This window comes from Bufo bufo, chromosome 5 (genome assembly GCF_905171765.1).
Source record: "Bufo bufo chromosome 5, aBufBuf1.1, whole genome shotgun sequence".
Lineage (NCBI taxonomy): Eukaryota > Metazoa > Chordata > Amphibia > Anura > Bufonidae > Bufo > Bufo bufo.
This window is the reverse complement of record NC_053393.1, coordinates 143455092-143470836: the sequence shown is the minus strand read 5'-3', so window position 1 is coordinate 143470836 and position 15745 is coordinate 143455092.

Sequence of the window (15745 nt, the reverse complement as noted above, 5' to 3'; positions counted from 1 at the left end):
ACCCCAAAACACATTGCCCAACTTCTCCTGAATACGGCGATACCACATGTATGACACTTTTTTGCAGCCTAGGTGGGCAAAGGGGACAACATTCCAAAGAGCACCTTTAGGATTTCACAGGTCATTTACCTACTTACCACACATTAGGGCCCCTGGAAAATGCCAGGGCAGTATAACTACCCCACAAGTGACCCCATTTTGGAAAGAAGACACCCCAAGGTATTCCGTGAGGGGCATGGCGAGTTCCTAGAATTTTATATTTTTTGTCACAAGTTAGCGGAAAATGATTTTTTTTATTTATTTTTTTCCTTACAAAGTCTCATATTCCACTAACTTGTGACAAAAAATAAAAACTTCCATGAACTCACTATGCCCATCACGAAATATCTTGGCAAAAGACAACTTTTCCCATTTTTTTATACAAAGTTGGCATTTGACCAAGATATTTATCTCACCCAGCATGGGTATATGTAAAATAACACCCCAAAACACATTCCCCAACTTCTACCGAGTACGGCGATACCACATGTGTGGCACTTTTTTGCAGCCTAGGTGGGCAAAGGGGCCCACATTCCAAAGAGCACCTTTCGGATTTCACCGGTCATTTTTTACACATTTTGATTTCAAACTACTTACCACACATTTGGGCCCCTAGAATGCCAGGGCAGTATAACTACCCCACAAGTGACCCCATTTTGGAAAGAAGACACCCCAAGATATTCGCTGATGGGCATAGTGAGTTCATAGAAGTTTTTATTTTTTGTCACAAGTTAGTGGAATATGAGACTTTGTAAGAAAAAAAAAAAGAAAAGAAAAAAATCATAATTTTCCACTAACTTGTGACAAAAAATAAAAAGTTCTATGAACTCACTATGCCCATCAGCGAATACCTTAGGGTGTCTACTTTCCGAAATGGGGTCATTTGTGGGGTGTTTGTACTGTCTGGCCATTGTAGAACCTCAGGAAACATGACAGGTGCTCAGAAAGTCAGAGCTGCTTCAAAAAGCGGAAATTCACATTTTTGTACCATAGTTTGTAAACGCTATAACTTTTACCCAAACCATTTTTTTTTTTTTACCCAAACATTTTTTTTTTATCAAAGACATGTAGAACAATAAATTTAGAGAAAAATTTATATATGGATGTCGTTTTTTTTGCAAAATTTTACAACTGAAAGTGAAAAATTTCATTTTTTTTGCAAAAAAATCGTTAAATTTCGATTAATAACAAAAAAAGTAAAAATGTCAGCAGCAATGAAATACCACCAAATGAAAGCTCTATTAGTGAGAAGAAAAGGAGGTAAAATTCATTTGGGTGGTAAGTTGCATGACCGAGCAATAAACCGTGAAAGTAGGGTAGGTCAGAAGTGTAAAAAGTGGCCTGGTCTTTAAGGGTGTTTAAGCTATAGGGGCTGAGGTGGTTAAAGCGATTTTCCAGGCTCCTTATAGTGACGATTTATTCTTAGGATTGATCAATAATATCTGTGTGGGTTCGACACCCCTGCAGCCCCGCTGACCAGTTGTTTCCTGCTTCCAGCAACAGAATGAGTTCTTTGAGTGCAACAGGAAGCACAAGGTGCAGTGGCCACACTGAGTTACTGCAGCTCAGCTCTTAAATAAAATGCTGTAATCAAGCATGACCACTACAGTTTGAACAGTGCTGTGCTTCCTGCTGTTAGCGCATGCTCAGTTCAATCCTTTAAAGGGAACCTGTCACCTCAAAATCGCATATAAAACTGCCAGCATTACCTTATAGAAACATGCAATGCAACAGCTCACTGCAAACCAAATAAAGTACAAAATTGCATCATAATTGCAAATGCTGAACTAATAAGTTAGAGATACTTGGCAAATCGTTTTGTACAAAATTATTTGAGCCCGTCTGTTCAACAGTCTTGTTCTCAGCCATAGCAACGTGCCCCTGCGCTTTGGGATGTGCTGACTGACCCCCTTTTTTCTCTGCAGTTCGTGCTGGAGGTGTGGCTGCCTCCCCAGTCGTGCACTCCTGACCAGCTTGTCTGTCCCACAGGTTGATTTTAATTAGTGTTAGTATATAGCTTGGCCTGCTCCCCCTCACTGAAGCCATCTGGCACCAGGAGAGAGATAGTGTGTGGACTCTCATTGCAGTCCTTGGTGACCATGTGGTAGAGTGAAGAACCGCACTCAAATCAAATGTCTCTGGTGCCAGTCAAGGACTGCGAACAGTCAGTAAATATAAAATTAAAATTGTGGCACTCAGATTCTGGATTCTTAAGTACAAAACTTTTTATTTTTTCATATTTTCAAGCATTAGCAGTGGTTTATCCAAACAGCCCAATTTAGATCCTTGGTGCAAACAGTGTGTTTAAGACCAGACGTTTCGGTCGTAACAGACCTTCATCAGTGGTCACAAATTTTATCTGTTCTGGTAGGGTCCGGATATCTGGGCTTGGATGCATTCAAGCCTAGATATCCGGACCCTACCAGAACAGATAAAATATATGACCACTGATGAAGGTCTGTTACGACCGAAACGTCTGGTCTTAAACACACTGTTTGCACCAAGGATCTAAATTGGGCTGTTTGGATAAACCACTGCTAATGCTTGAAAATATGAAAAAATAAAAAGTTTTGTACGCAAGAATCCAGAATCTGAGTGCCGCAATTTTCATTTTATACTTGGTGACCATGTGGCGCCAGGGGTGGTGTGGAGTGGGCCCGGCGTGCATGCTGGTAACTGCTTTTCCTGGATATAATGGAGTCCATTTTGTTACCGAAAATGACAGAAAATTCAGGTGGGCCCAGCATGTAAGTGGAACCTGCACTTTCTGAATTATATGATAGCCGCTATGGCACATAACAGGTATATTTAGTGTTAGGAACCCGTCTAACTAGAGATTGCCTTGACGTGCAGCAGACGGGCTCAAATAATTTTGTACAAAACGATTTGCCAAGTATCTCTAACTTATTAGTTCAGCATTTGCAATTTTGTACTTTATTTGGTTTGCAGTGAGCTGTTGCATTGCATGTTTTGTTCAACAGTCTTGTTCTCAGCCATAGCAACGTGCCCCTGCGCTTTGGGATGTGCTGACTGACCCCCTTTTTTCTCAGCATTACCTTATAGTAGCCCCCAGTCTGTTATTAATGATGTGTTTGATCCGGTAATCTGATGCTCCATACATGCCAAAAACAATGTTTTAATCGCCGTCAGCGCTATCTCGCCGGTCAGTTTGAAGTCGAGGGGGCAGCGGCCTCCTTGCTTAAAGTCAAGATAAGCACGCCCCCTAACCGTCCCCTCTTCTGTGTGATTGACATCCTGCAGTGCAGCCGGGGATCGCATTAGTCTCACGCATGCGCGGTGCGCTCCTTGTTACTGCGCGATCCCGGCTCCCGCAGTTAGCCGGGTTTCATCAGCACACCGCGCATGCGCGAGACTAATGCGATCCCCGGCCGCACTGCAGGATGTCAATCACACAGAAGATGGGACGGTTAGGGGGCGTGCTTATCTTGACTTGAAGCAAGGAGGCCGGCGAGAGAGCGCTGACGGCGATTAAAACATCGTTTTTGGCATGTATGGAGCATCAGATTACCGGATCAAACACATCATTAATAACAGACTGGGGGCTACTATAAGGTAATGCTGGCAGTTTTATATGCGATTTTGAGGTGACAGGTTCCCTTTAACTGCCACCAGCTGCAGCAGAAAGGACACGACTCCTGAGCTGGCAGCGTGAAATAAATCTAACAGAGCAATGAGTGTGGAGATCTCTGGATCCATGTGAGGTACAGGGCTGGTTCTAAGTTTGTTAGAAAGACATTGCATGTACTGTATGATGTCTGATTTTCATTTTTACATTATTTATGGGATAAACCCTTTTAAGTCCTGTAAGTTGTAAGGGAATATGGAGGACACATATGGAGGGGTTTTCTCATTTCAGACAATGGGGGCATATCGCTAGGATATGCCCCCATTGTCTTATAGGTCCGGGGCCTACCGCTGGGACCTGCACCTATATCGAGAACGGAGCCCCGCAAGTGAAGGAGAGCGCACTGCTCATGCGGAGCTGCTCTGCATTCATTTCTATGGGGCCCCCGAGAATAGCCGAGCGCTGGCTCGGCTATTGCCGTCTGCCCCATAGAAATGAATGGGAGCATGGGCCGCGCATGTGCGGCACGCTCCCATTCACTTCTATGGGAGATGTGGGGAGTAGCGCTTGGTGGTGGACGGACCCCGGGAAATCTGGGGTCCTCCAGCCACAGCGCTCCCCCCTCCGTTCTCGATATAGGTGCGGGTCCCGGCGGTGGGACCCGCACCTATCAGACAATGGGGGCATATCCTAGCGATATGCCCCCATTGTCTAAGATGGGAATACCCCTTTAACTATCAGGGTACATGCACACATTCAGGATTTATGTGCGGAGAATCCACACCGAAATCCGCATGTGTTCGCAGGCAAATCCGTGTGGTCAATCCGCATCGATTGGTGCAGATATTCCGCATGTGGATTTTACTCTCCCAATTGAAGTGAACGGACAAAATACGGTCAGGAAAAAAAAAGAAAAATTGACATGCTGCGGATTTAAAAATCCGCACCGCAGGTCAAAATCCGTTCAGAAAAAATCTGCATCGTGTGCATTGAGAATTTTAAATTCACATATAATACAATGTACATGACCTACGGTGTGGATTTTGTGCATTTAGCCTCAATCTGTAAGAGTGCGTATCACCCGACTAAGGCTAGTTTCACACCAGCGTTAGTGAGATGCGGCAAGCTGCCTACAAAAAAATTACTGAAAAAGTTAATGCTGTTAACTATAATAGTGATCGGTGGCAACCATGTAGTTTCCGGTAACGTCCGATCTAGAGATACCCAGTAGGCTGTTCCCTGCCAGATCTCACTAACGCTAGTGTGAAACTAGCCTTAAAGAGATCACTGCCATGGAGGTGTGTGCCTGGTCTGCAGTAATGTTAATAAAATAATACATAGTGCAACAGCACTCTACAAACCAAATAAAGTACAAAGGTATATTATATTGCAAATGCTATGCTAATAAATTAGAGATTCTTAGCAAATACATAAATGCAGTCATGTTTAGGTAGGTGCTACAGTTGAAACCAGAAGTTTACATACACCATATAAAAAGACACATATGGGAGTTTTTCTCAATATCTGACATGAAATCAGAATAAACATTTCCTGTTTTTGGTCAATTAGGATTACCATAATTATTATTATTTGCCAAATGACAGAATAATGAGAGAGAGAGAATGTTTTAAGGCATTTTTATTACTTTCTTTAATTTCAAAAGTTTACATACACTAAGATTACTATGGCTTTAAACAATTCTGGACTGTCCATATGATGATGTCATGTGTTTGGAAGCTTCTGTTAGGTTTGTTGGCAACATCCGAGTTAATTAGAGACACACCTGTGGATGTATTTAAATGCACACCTGAAACACACTGCTTCTTTGTGTCGCATCATGGGAACGTCTAAAGAAATCAGCCAAGATATCAGGAAGAGAACTGTGGACTTGCACAAGTCTGGCTCAACTTTGGGTGCAATTTCAAGATACCTGAAGGTGCCTCGTTCATCTGTACATTCAATTATATGCAAGTACAAACAAGATGGGAATGTCCAGCCATCATACCGCTCAATAAGGAGACGAGTTCTGTGTTCCAGAGCTTTGGTCCGACATGTGCATATCAAACCAAGCACAAAAGCAAACGACCTTGTGAAGATGATGGCGGAAGCTGGTAAGATTGTGTCCATATCCACAGTGAAACTAGTACTGTATCAACATGGGCTGAAAGGCCACTCGGCCAGGAAGAAGCCATTACTCCAAAAGAAATATTAAAAAGCCAGATCTACATTTTTGGAGACATGTCCTGTGGCCTGACCAGGGGCGGATTAAGTGCATGATAGGCCCGGGGCTGTCTACCCAATTTTTTATTTTTATCTGTATGGAGAGGCTGCGGTGCTTCGTAAGCGCCACAGTCTCTTCCTAGGCATATTACATCGTTCACATTGCCTAGGCGCGGCTCTGTCCCATCTGAGTGATTGGGGCTGAGCTGCAATACCAAGCGCAGTGCTATAAAAGGGACAGCGCTGTGCTTGGTAATCGGCAAAGAGGCTGCGGCGCTCACTTTAACATTGCAGTCTCCTCAAACAGCTGATTAGTGGGGGTTCCAGGAGTCGGACCCCCACCATCTCATAACTCTGAGTCCAGATTTCCTAGATGTTACCTGCAGTCCTATGTAACACCCCACATAACACAGTGAACTATTGTGTTATGTGGGGTGTTACATAGGACTAGGGTTGTTGCGGGTATCGAAATTTCGATACCCAATCGATACTTTTGTCCCGGTATCGATACGATACCGGGATTTCCGTTTTTTCGATACTGGGCTGCGCTTCTGCGCAGTCTAGTATCTCTGAACATGAGCGCGCTGCTATCGGCGCGCTCATGTTCTCTCTCAGCAGCACGGGGAGAAGGAAGCTGTCCTCCCTCCCCCTGTGCTGCTGCCGCTGCCACCAATGAGAAGAGAGGGGCGGAGGAGGGGCGGCAATGAGAAGAGAGGGGGTGGAGGAGGGGCGGCAATGAGAAGAGAGGGGCGGAGGAGGGGCGGGCGCACTGCGCCCCCAATGATAGGATTACTATCGGAGCGATGGGAGGAGACATCAGCTTCACTAGTGGGCGTTCCTTTTCCCTGCGCTGCGATTGGACAGCGCTACAGCCAGGGAGAAGGAACGCCCACTAGTGAAGCTGATGTCTCCTCCCATCGCTCCGATAGTAATCAGCAGCATGTGGAGCAGGAGAGGAGACAGTAATGGGGCACTGCGGGCGAACGGAGCGGCGCCCAGGACTAAATGGTGAGTGCTGAGACATCGCTGGGCGCCGCTCTGTGTGGCCTAATAGTGAAAGTCTGGACTTATATACAGTAGTCAGTCTTTAACACATACAGGAGGCGGGTGCCGGCAGCAGAATCGCATTGCCGGCACCCTGCCCCTGACAGGGAGCTGCGATCAGCGGCAGTTAACTGCCGCTGATCTGCTAGTACCCGCCTCCTGTATAAAGGGGTAAAATCATTGGTGGTGCAGTGTGCCCCCCCCCCCTCAATCCCCCCATCCCATTAAAATCATTGGTGGTGCAGTGTGCCCCCCCCCTCAATCCCCCCATCCCATTAAAATCATTGGTGGCACAGTGCGCCGGCCCCTCTCAACCCTCCAGTATTAAAATCATTGGTGGCAGTGGCCACAGGGACCTCTCCACTCCCCCTCATTGGTGGTGCAGTGGCAGCTTCTGATCGGAGCCCCAGCTGTGTAAGCCTGGGGCTCCGATCGGTTACCATGGCAGCCAGGACACTACAGAAGCCCTGGTTGCCATAGTAACATCCCTGATGCTGTGTGCACAAAGCACAGAGCAGCAGGGACAGTGTGGAGTCCTATTCACCCTGATAGAGATCTATCAGGGTGAATAGGAAAAGGGATGAAAGATCCCAGGTTCTAGTCCCTAAGGGGGGAAATAGTTATTAAATAAAAAGTGAAAAAAAAACAAAACACTAAAATATGAAGTATAAATCACCCCCCTTTTCCCAATTTCACATATAAAATATATAAATAAACATATTACATCGCCACGTCAGAAAAGTCCAAACTATTAAAATATAAAAAAAAAATCTAGGTGGTGAATGCCGGAACAGAAAAAATAAAATAAAAACTGCGCGATTCGCCATTTTTAAAAATGAGGAATGCACGTGGCTTTTTTTGTTTATTTTTTTCGCGTGGTATCGAATGGTATCGAGTATCGCAATACTTTTTCATGGTATCGAAACCGAATCAAAAATTTGGTATCGCAACAACTCTACATAGGACTGCATGGAACATCTACTACATCATCTGTACACAGAAAGTTATCACTGTTATCTAGGCTGTTACATAGGACTGCAGGTGACAAATTAAAATTGTAGTTGCCAAATTTAAAATGCATACGATTATGATAAAAAAAAAAAAGACTTGGAGAAGATAAGATGCAGGTCACAGTAGTGAGCCAGCTCTACATATAGGGGAATACAGCACCACATACCTCTTACTTCCTTTCATTTAGATCTTCTCTTTCCTCTTCTCCTCCGTTTGACCTAGACCGCCATAGCAAATTCTTTCAGCCGCCTCTCGTCTCTACAGAGTTTGTTACACAGACACGTTAGATTCCTCATTCTCATAATTGAGGTCATTTATCAAACTGGTGTAAAGTAGAACTGGCTTAGGTGCCCATAGCAACCAATCAGATTCCACCTTTCATTTTCCAAAGGAGCTGTGAAAAATGAAAGGTGAAATCTGTTGCAATGGGAAACTAAGCCAGTTCTACTTTACACCAGTTCGATTAATTACCCCAAAGGTCGCTATAGTGTCTACAGCAATTATAATGTCCCCTAGAGTTCCCCCAGTAATAATAACACCCTATATTGTGCTCCAGGTAATAATGCCTGTATAGTGTCCCCAAAAATAATGTCCCCTAATAGAAATGCCCCCACCCTCCCCCCATATAGTAATTTTCCCCCACACTGTCCCCATATAGTAATTTTCCCCACACTACTCCCATATAGTAATTTCCCCCACACTACTCCCATATAGTAATTTCCCCCACACTACCCCCGTATAGTAATTTCCCCCACACTAGCCCCATATAGTAATTCCCCCCACACTAGCCCCATATAGTAATTCCCCCCACACTAGCCCCATATAGTAATTCCCCCCACACTAGCCCCATATAGTAATTCCCCCCACACTAGCCCCATATAGTAATTCCCCCCACACTAGCCCCATATAGTAATTCCCCCCACACTAGCCCCATATAGTAATTCCCCCCACACTAGCCCCATATAGTAATTTACCCCCACACTAGCCCCATACAGTAATTTCCCCCACACTAGCCCCATACAGTAATTTCCCCCACACTACCCCATACTGTAATTTCCCCCACACTACCCCCATACTGTAATTTCCCCCACACTACCCCCATACTGTAATTTCCCCCACACTACCCCCATACTGTAATTTCCCCCACACTACTCCCATACAGTAATTTCCCCCACACTACTCCCATACAGTAATTTCCCCCAAACTGCCTCCCCTATAGTAATTTTACCACACTGCCCCATATAGTAATTGCCCCCACTCAGTAATTTCCCCCACACTGCCCCCACTCAGTAATTCCCCCCACACAACCCCCACTCAGTAATTCTCCCCACCCTGCCCCTTCAGTAATTTCCCCCCACATTGCTCCATACAGTAATTTCCCCCACACTGCCTCCCATATAGTAGTTGACCCCACACTGCCCCCACTCAGTAATTTCCCCCACACTGCCCCCACTCAGTAATTTCCCCCACACTGTCCCCACTCAGTAATTTCCCCCACACTGTCCCCACTCAGTAATTTCCCCCACACTGTCCCCACTCAGTAATTTCCCCCACACTGTCCCCACTCAGTAATTTCCCCCAGACTACCCCCACATACCACGTCAAGGTCGCCTCTATGGAGTGGTCCCTAACACTAGTTCCTACCTGTTTATGGGCCATGATAGCCACACAAAGTCCAGGGAATGCAGGTCAGCATGCACGCCAAGCACACTCTGCTTTTAACCCCCGTCCGGTGCCATTACAGCTTTCATCCAGGGATGCAAGTACCAACATGCATGCTGAGCCCACCATATACTTCTCCTGGAGCCAAATGGCTACTGGTAGGTTCTATATAAGCAGACTCAGTTTTATACTGACTTTAAAACCAGCCTCCAGGACAGATTGACTGGTCAGGTGTGCATGACTTCATGGAGATCGCCACGCCTCCAATATATACTACAAAGAAAAAATGTGGGTGATTGAGTCAGCACAACCCTGTATGTGGTGCACATCACTATGGCGAAATACATATACAAACGCAAAATACAAATGTGATAGCACTCTGCAACCAGCATTCTGCCCTGCCTCTATGCTGGATGAGGCATTGGTGTACATTTTGGCCAAAGCGTAATAAGCCACTCACCACGTCAAGGTCGCCTCTATGGAGTGGTCCCTAACACTAGTTCCTACCTGTTTATGGGCCATGATAGCCACACAAAGTCCAGGGAATGCAGGTCAGATAGAACCTACCAGTAGCCATTTGGCTCCCGGAGAAGTATATGGTGGGCTCAGCATGCATGTTGGTACTTGCATCCCTGGATCCGATGAAAGCTGTAATGGCACCGGACGGGGTTAAAAGCAGAGTGTGCTTGGCATGCATGCTGACCTGCATTCCCTGGACTTTGTGTGGCTATCATGGCCCATAAACAGGTAGGAACTAGTGTTAGGGACCACTCCATAGAGGCGACCTTGACGTGGTGAGTGGCTTATTAAGCTTTGGCCAAAATGTACACCAATGCCTCATCCAGCATAGAGGCAGGGCAGAATGCTGGTTGCAGAGTGCTATCACATTTGTATTTTGCGTTTGTATATGTATTTCGCCATAGTGATGTGCACCACATACAGGGTTGTGCTGACTCAATCACCCACATTTTTTCTTTGTAGTATATATTGGAGGAGTGGCGATTTCCATGAAGTCATGCACACCTGACCAGTCAATCTGTCCTGGAGGCTGGTTTTAAAGTCAGTATAAAACTGAGTCTGCTTATATAGAACCTACCAGTAGCCATTTGGCTCCAGGAGAAGTATATGGTGGGCTCAGCATGCATGTTGGTACTTGCATCCCTGGATCCGATGAAAGCTGTAATGGCACCGGACGGGGTTAAAAGCAGAGTGTGCTTGGCGTGCATGCTGACCTGCATTCCCTGGACTTTGTGTGGCTATCATGGCCCATAAACAGGTAGGAACTAGTGTTAGGGACCACTCCATAGAGGCAACCTTGACGTGGTGAGTGGCTTATTAGGCTTTGGCCAAAATGTACACCAATGCCTCATCCGGCATAGAGGCAGGGCAGAATGCTGGTTGCAGAGTGCTATCACATTTGTATTTTGCGTTTGTATATGTATTTCGCCATAGTGATGTGCACCACATACAGGGTTGTGCTGACTCAATCACCCACATTTTACCCCCACATAATAATTTCCCCCAGACTACCCCCACATAATAATTTCCCCCACACTGCCCCTATATAGTAATTTCCCCATACTGCCCCATATAGTAATTTCCCCCACACTGCCCCATATAGTAATTTCCCCCACACTGCCCCATATAGTAATGTCCCCCACACTGCCCACACTCAGTAATTTCCCCCATACTCAGTAATTTCCCCCACACTGCCCCATACAGTAATTTCCCCCACACTGCCCCATACAGTAATTTCCCCCACACTGCCCCATACAGTAATTTCCCCCACACTGCCCCATACAGTAATTTCCCCCACACTGCCTCCCATATAGTAATTTTACCACACTGCCCCATATAGTAATTGCCCCCACTCAGTAATTTCCCCCACACTGCCCCCACTCAGTAATTTCCCTCACACTGCCCTCACTCAGTAATTCCCTCCACACTGCCCCATACAGTAATTCCCCCCCCACACTGCCTCCCATATAGTAGTTGACCCCACACTGCCCCATATGATAATTGCCCCACTCAGTAATTTCCCCCAGACTGTCCCCACTCAGTAATTTCCCCCAGACTGTCCCCACTCAGTAATTTCCCCCAGACTGTCCCCACTCAGTAATTTCCCCCAGACTGTCCCCACTCAGTAATTTCCCCCAGACTACCCCCACATAATAATTTCCCCCAGACTACCCCCACATAATAATTTCCCCCAGACTACCCCCACATAATAATTTCCCCCAGACTACCCCCACATAATAATTTCCCCCAGACTACCCCCACATAATAATTTCCCCCAGACTACCCCCACATAATAATTTCCCCCAGACTACCCCCACATAATAATTTCCCCCAGACTACCCCCACATAATAATTTCCCCCAGACTACCCCCACATAATAATTTCCCCCACACTGCCCCTATATAGTAATTTCCCCACACTGCCCCCTATAGTAATTTCCCCACACTGCCCCCTATAGTAATTTCCCCACACTGCCCCCTATAGTAATTTCCCCACACTGCCCCCATATAGTAATTTCCCCACACTGCCCCATATAGTAATTTCCCCACACTGCCCCCATATAGTAATTTTCCCACACTGCCCCATATAGTAATTTCCCCCACACTGCCCCATATAGTAATTTCCCCCACACTGCCCCATATAGTAATTTCCCCCACACTGCCCCACACAGTAATTTCCCCCACACTGCCCCACACAGTAATTTGCCCCACACAGTAATTTGCCCCACACTGCCCCACACAGTAATTTCCCCCACACTGTCTGCTATATAGTAATTTCCCCCAAACTGTCTGCTATATAGTAATTTCCCCCACACCGCCCCCACATAATAATTTCCCCCACACTGCCCCTATATAGTAATTTCCCCCACACTGCCCCTATATAGTAATTTCCCCACACTGCCCCCATATAGTAATTTCCCCACACTGCCCCCATATAGTAATTTCCCCACACTGCCCCATATAGTAATTTCCCCACACTGCCCCATATAGTAATTTCCCCCCACTGCCCCAATATAGTAATTTCCCCTACACTGCCCCAATATAGTAATTTCCCCTACACTGCCCCAATATAGTAATTTCCCCCACACTGCCCCATATAGTAATTTCCCCCACACTGCCCCATATAGTAATTAACCCCACACTGCCCCATATAGTAATTTACCCACACTGCCCCCATATAGTAATTTCCCCACACTGCCCCATATAGTAATTTCCCCACAATGCCCCCATATAGTAATTTCCCCACACTGCTCCATATAGTAATTTCCCCACACTGCTCCATATAGTAATTTCCCTCACACTGCTCCATATATAAATTTCCCCCACACTGCTCCATATAGTAATTTCCCCCATACTGCTCCATATAGTAATTTCCCCCACACTGCTCCATATAGTAATTTCCCCCATACTGCTCCATATAGTAATTTCCCCCACACTGCCCCCATATAGTAATTTCCCCACACTGCCCCATATAGTAATTTCCCCACAATGCCCCCATATAGTAATTTCCCCACACTGCTCCATATAGTAATTTCCCCACACTGCTCCATATAGTAATTTCCCTCACACTGCTCCATATAGTAATTTCCCTCACACTGCTCCATATATAAATTTCCCCCACACTGCTCCATATAGTAATTTCCCCCACACTGCTCCATATAGTAATTTCCCCCACACTGCTCCATATAGTAATTTCCCCCACACTGCTCCATATAGTAATTTCCCCCACACTGCTCCATATAGTAATTTCCCCCACACTGCCCCATATAGTAATTTCCCCCACACTGCCCCATATAGTAATTTCCCCCACACTGCCCCATATAGTAATTTCCCCCACACTGCCCCATATAGTAATTTCCCCCACACTGCCCCATATAGTAATTTCCCCCACACTGCCCCATATAGTAATTTCCCCCACATAGTAATTTCCCCCACACTGTCTCCATATAGTAATTACTTCCACACTGCCTCCATATAGTAATTTCCCCCACACTGCCCCATATAGTAATTTCCCCCACACTGCCCCATATAGTAATTTCCCCCACACTGCCCCATATAGTAATTTCCCCCACACTGCCCCATATAGTAATTTCCCCCACACTGCCCCATATAGTAATTTCCCCCACACTGCCCCATATAGTAATTTCCCCCACACAGTAATTTCCCCCACACTGTCTGCTATATAGTAATTTCCCCCACACCACCCCCACATAATAATTTCCCCCACACTGCCCCTATATAGTAATTTCCCCACACTGCCCCATATAGTAATTTCCCCACACTGCCCCATATAGTAATTTCCCCACACTGCCCCATATAGTAATTTCCCCACACTGCCCCATATAGTAATTTCCCCCCACTGCCCCAATATAGTAATTTCCCCTACACTGCCCCAATATAGTAATTTCCCCTACACTGCCCCAATATAGTAATTTCCCCCACACTGCCCCAATATAGTAATTTCCCCCACACTGCCCCATATAGTAATTTCCTCCACACTGCCCCATATAGTAATTTACCCCACACTGCCCCATATAGTAATTTACCCACACTGCCCCCATATAGTAATTTCCCCACACTGCCCCATATAGTAATTTCCCCACAATGCCCCCATATAGTAATTTCCCCACAATGCCCCCATATAGTAATTTCCCCACACTGCTCCATATAGTAATTTCCCTCACACTGCTCCATATAGTAATTTCCCTCACACTGCTCCATATATAAATTTCCCCCATACTGCTCCATATAGTATTTTCCCCCACACTGCTCCATATAGTAATTTCCCCCACACTGCTCCATATAGTAATTTCCCCCACACTGCTCCATATAGTAATTTCCCCCCACACTGCCCCATATAGTAATTTCCCCCACACTGCCCCATATAGTAATTTCCCCCACACTGCCCCATATAGTAATTTCTCCCACACTGCCCCATATAGTAATTTCCCCCACACTGCCCCATATAGTAATTTCCCCGACACTGCCCCATATAGTAATTTCCCCCACACTGCCCCATATAGTAATTTCCCCCACACTGCCCCATATAGTAATTTCCCCCACACTGCCCCATATAGTAATTTCCCCCACACTGCCCCATATAGTAATTTCCCCCACACTGCCCCATATAGTAATTTCCCCCACACTGCCCCATATAGTAATTTCCCCCACACTGCCCCATATAGTAATTTCCCCCACATAGTAATTTCCCCCACACTGTCTCCATATAGTAATTACTTCCACACTGCCTCCATATAGTAATTTCTTACGCACTGCCTCCCATGTAGTAATTTGCTCCCTACACTGCCTCCATTAGATAATTTCCCCTGATACTGCCATCCATATAGTAATTTGCCCCCACACTGCCATCCATTAAATAATTTGCCCCCACACTGCCATCCATTAAATATTTTGTCCCCACACTGACCTTTATTAAGTAATAGGACCCCCAACTGCCCTTCATATAGTAATTTGCCCCCCACACTGCCCTTCATTAAGTAATTTGCCCTATCAAGTAATAACCCCCACACTGCCCCCCATTAATTAATTTGCTCCGACACTGCCATCCATTAAGTAATGTGCCCCCACACTGCTCCCACAGTATTAATTTCTCTACACTGCCCCCACAGTATTAATTTCTCCTCACTGCCCCCACAGTATTAATTTCTCCACACTGCACTCACAGTATTAATTCCCCCAATGGTAGTAATTTGCCACCACAATATTAATTGTCCCCCACACTGCCTCCACAGTATTAATTTCCCCCACACTAGTAATTTGCCCCCAAGTAGTAGTTTCCCCCCCCCCCACTGTCCCTTCAGTAATGTCCCCCCAAAGTTGGCACACAAAAAATAAAAAAAATAAAAGCTAAAACTTACCTGTGTCCCAGTCGGCGCTCACTCATAGATGGTGCAGGCGTCCGGGCACAGGCGTGGCGAAATTATATCATCACGCCCGCCTGCGCCGGGATTTTACTACCGCATAGGCTTCCGGCCTACTAGGCCTGAAGCCTATGGCGGTGATCAGCGGGGCAGGGAACTATGCGTTCCCGTGCCCCGCCTCAGTTTGGGTCGCCGTTGGGCCCCCCAGCAATGCCGGGCCCGGGGCTACAGACCCAAACACCCCAATTATAATCCACCACTGGGCCTGACGAAACTAAAATTTT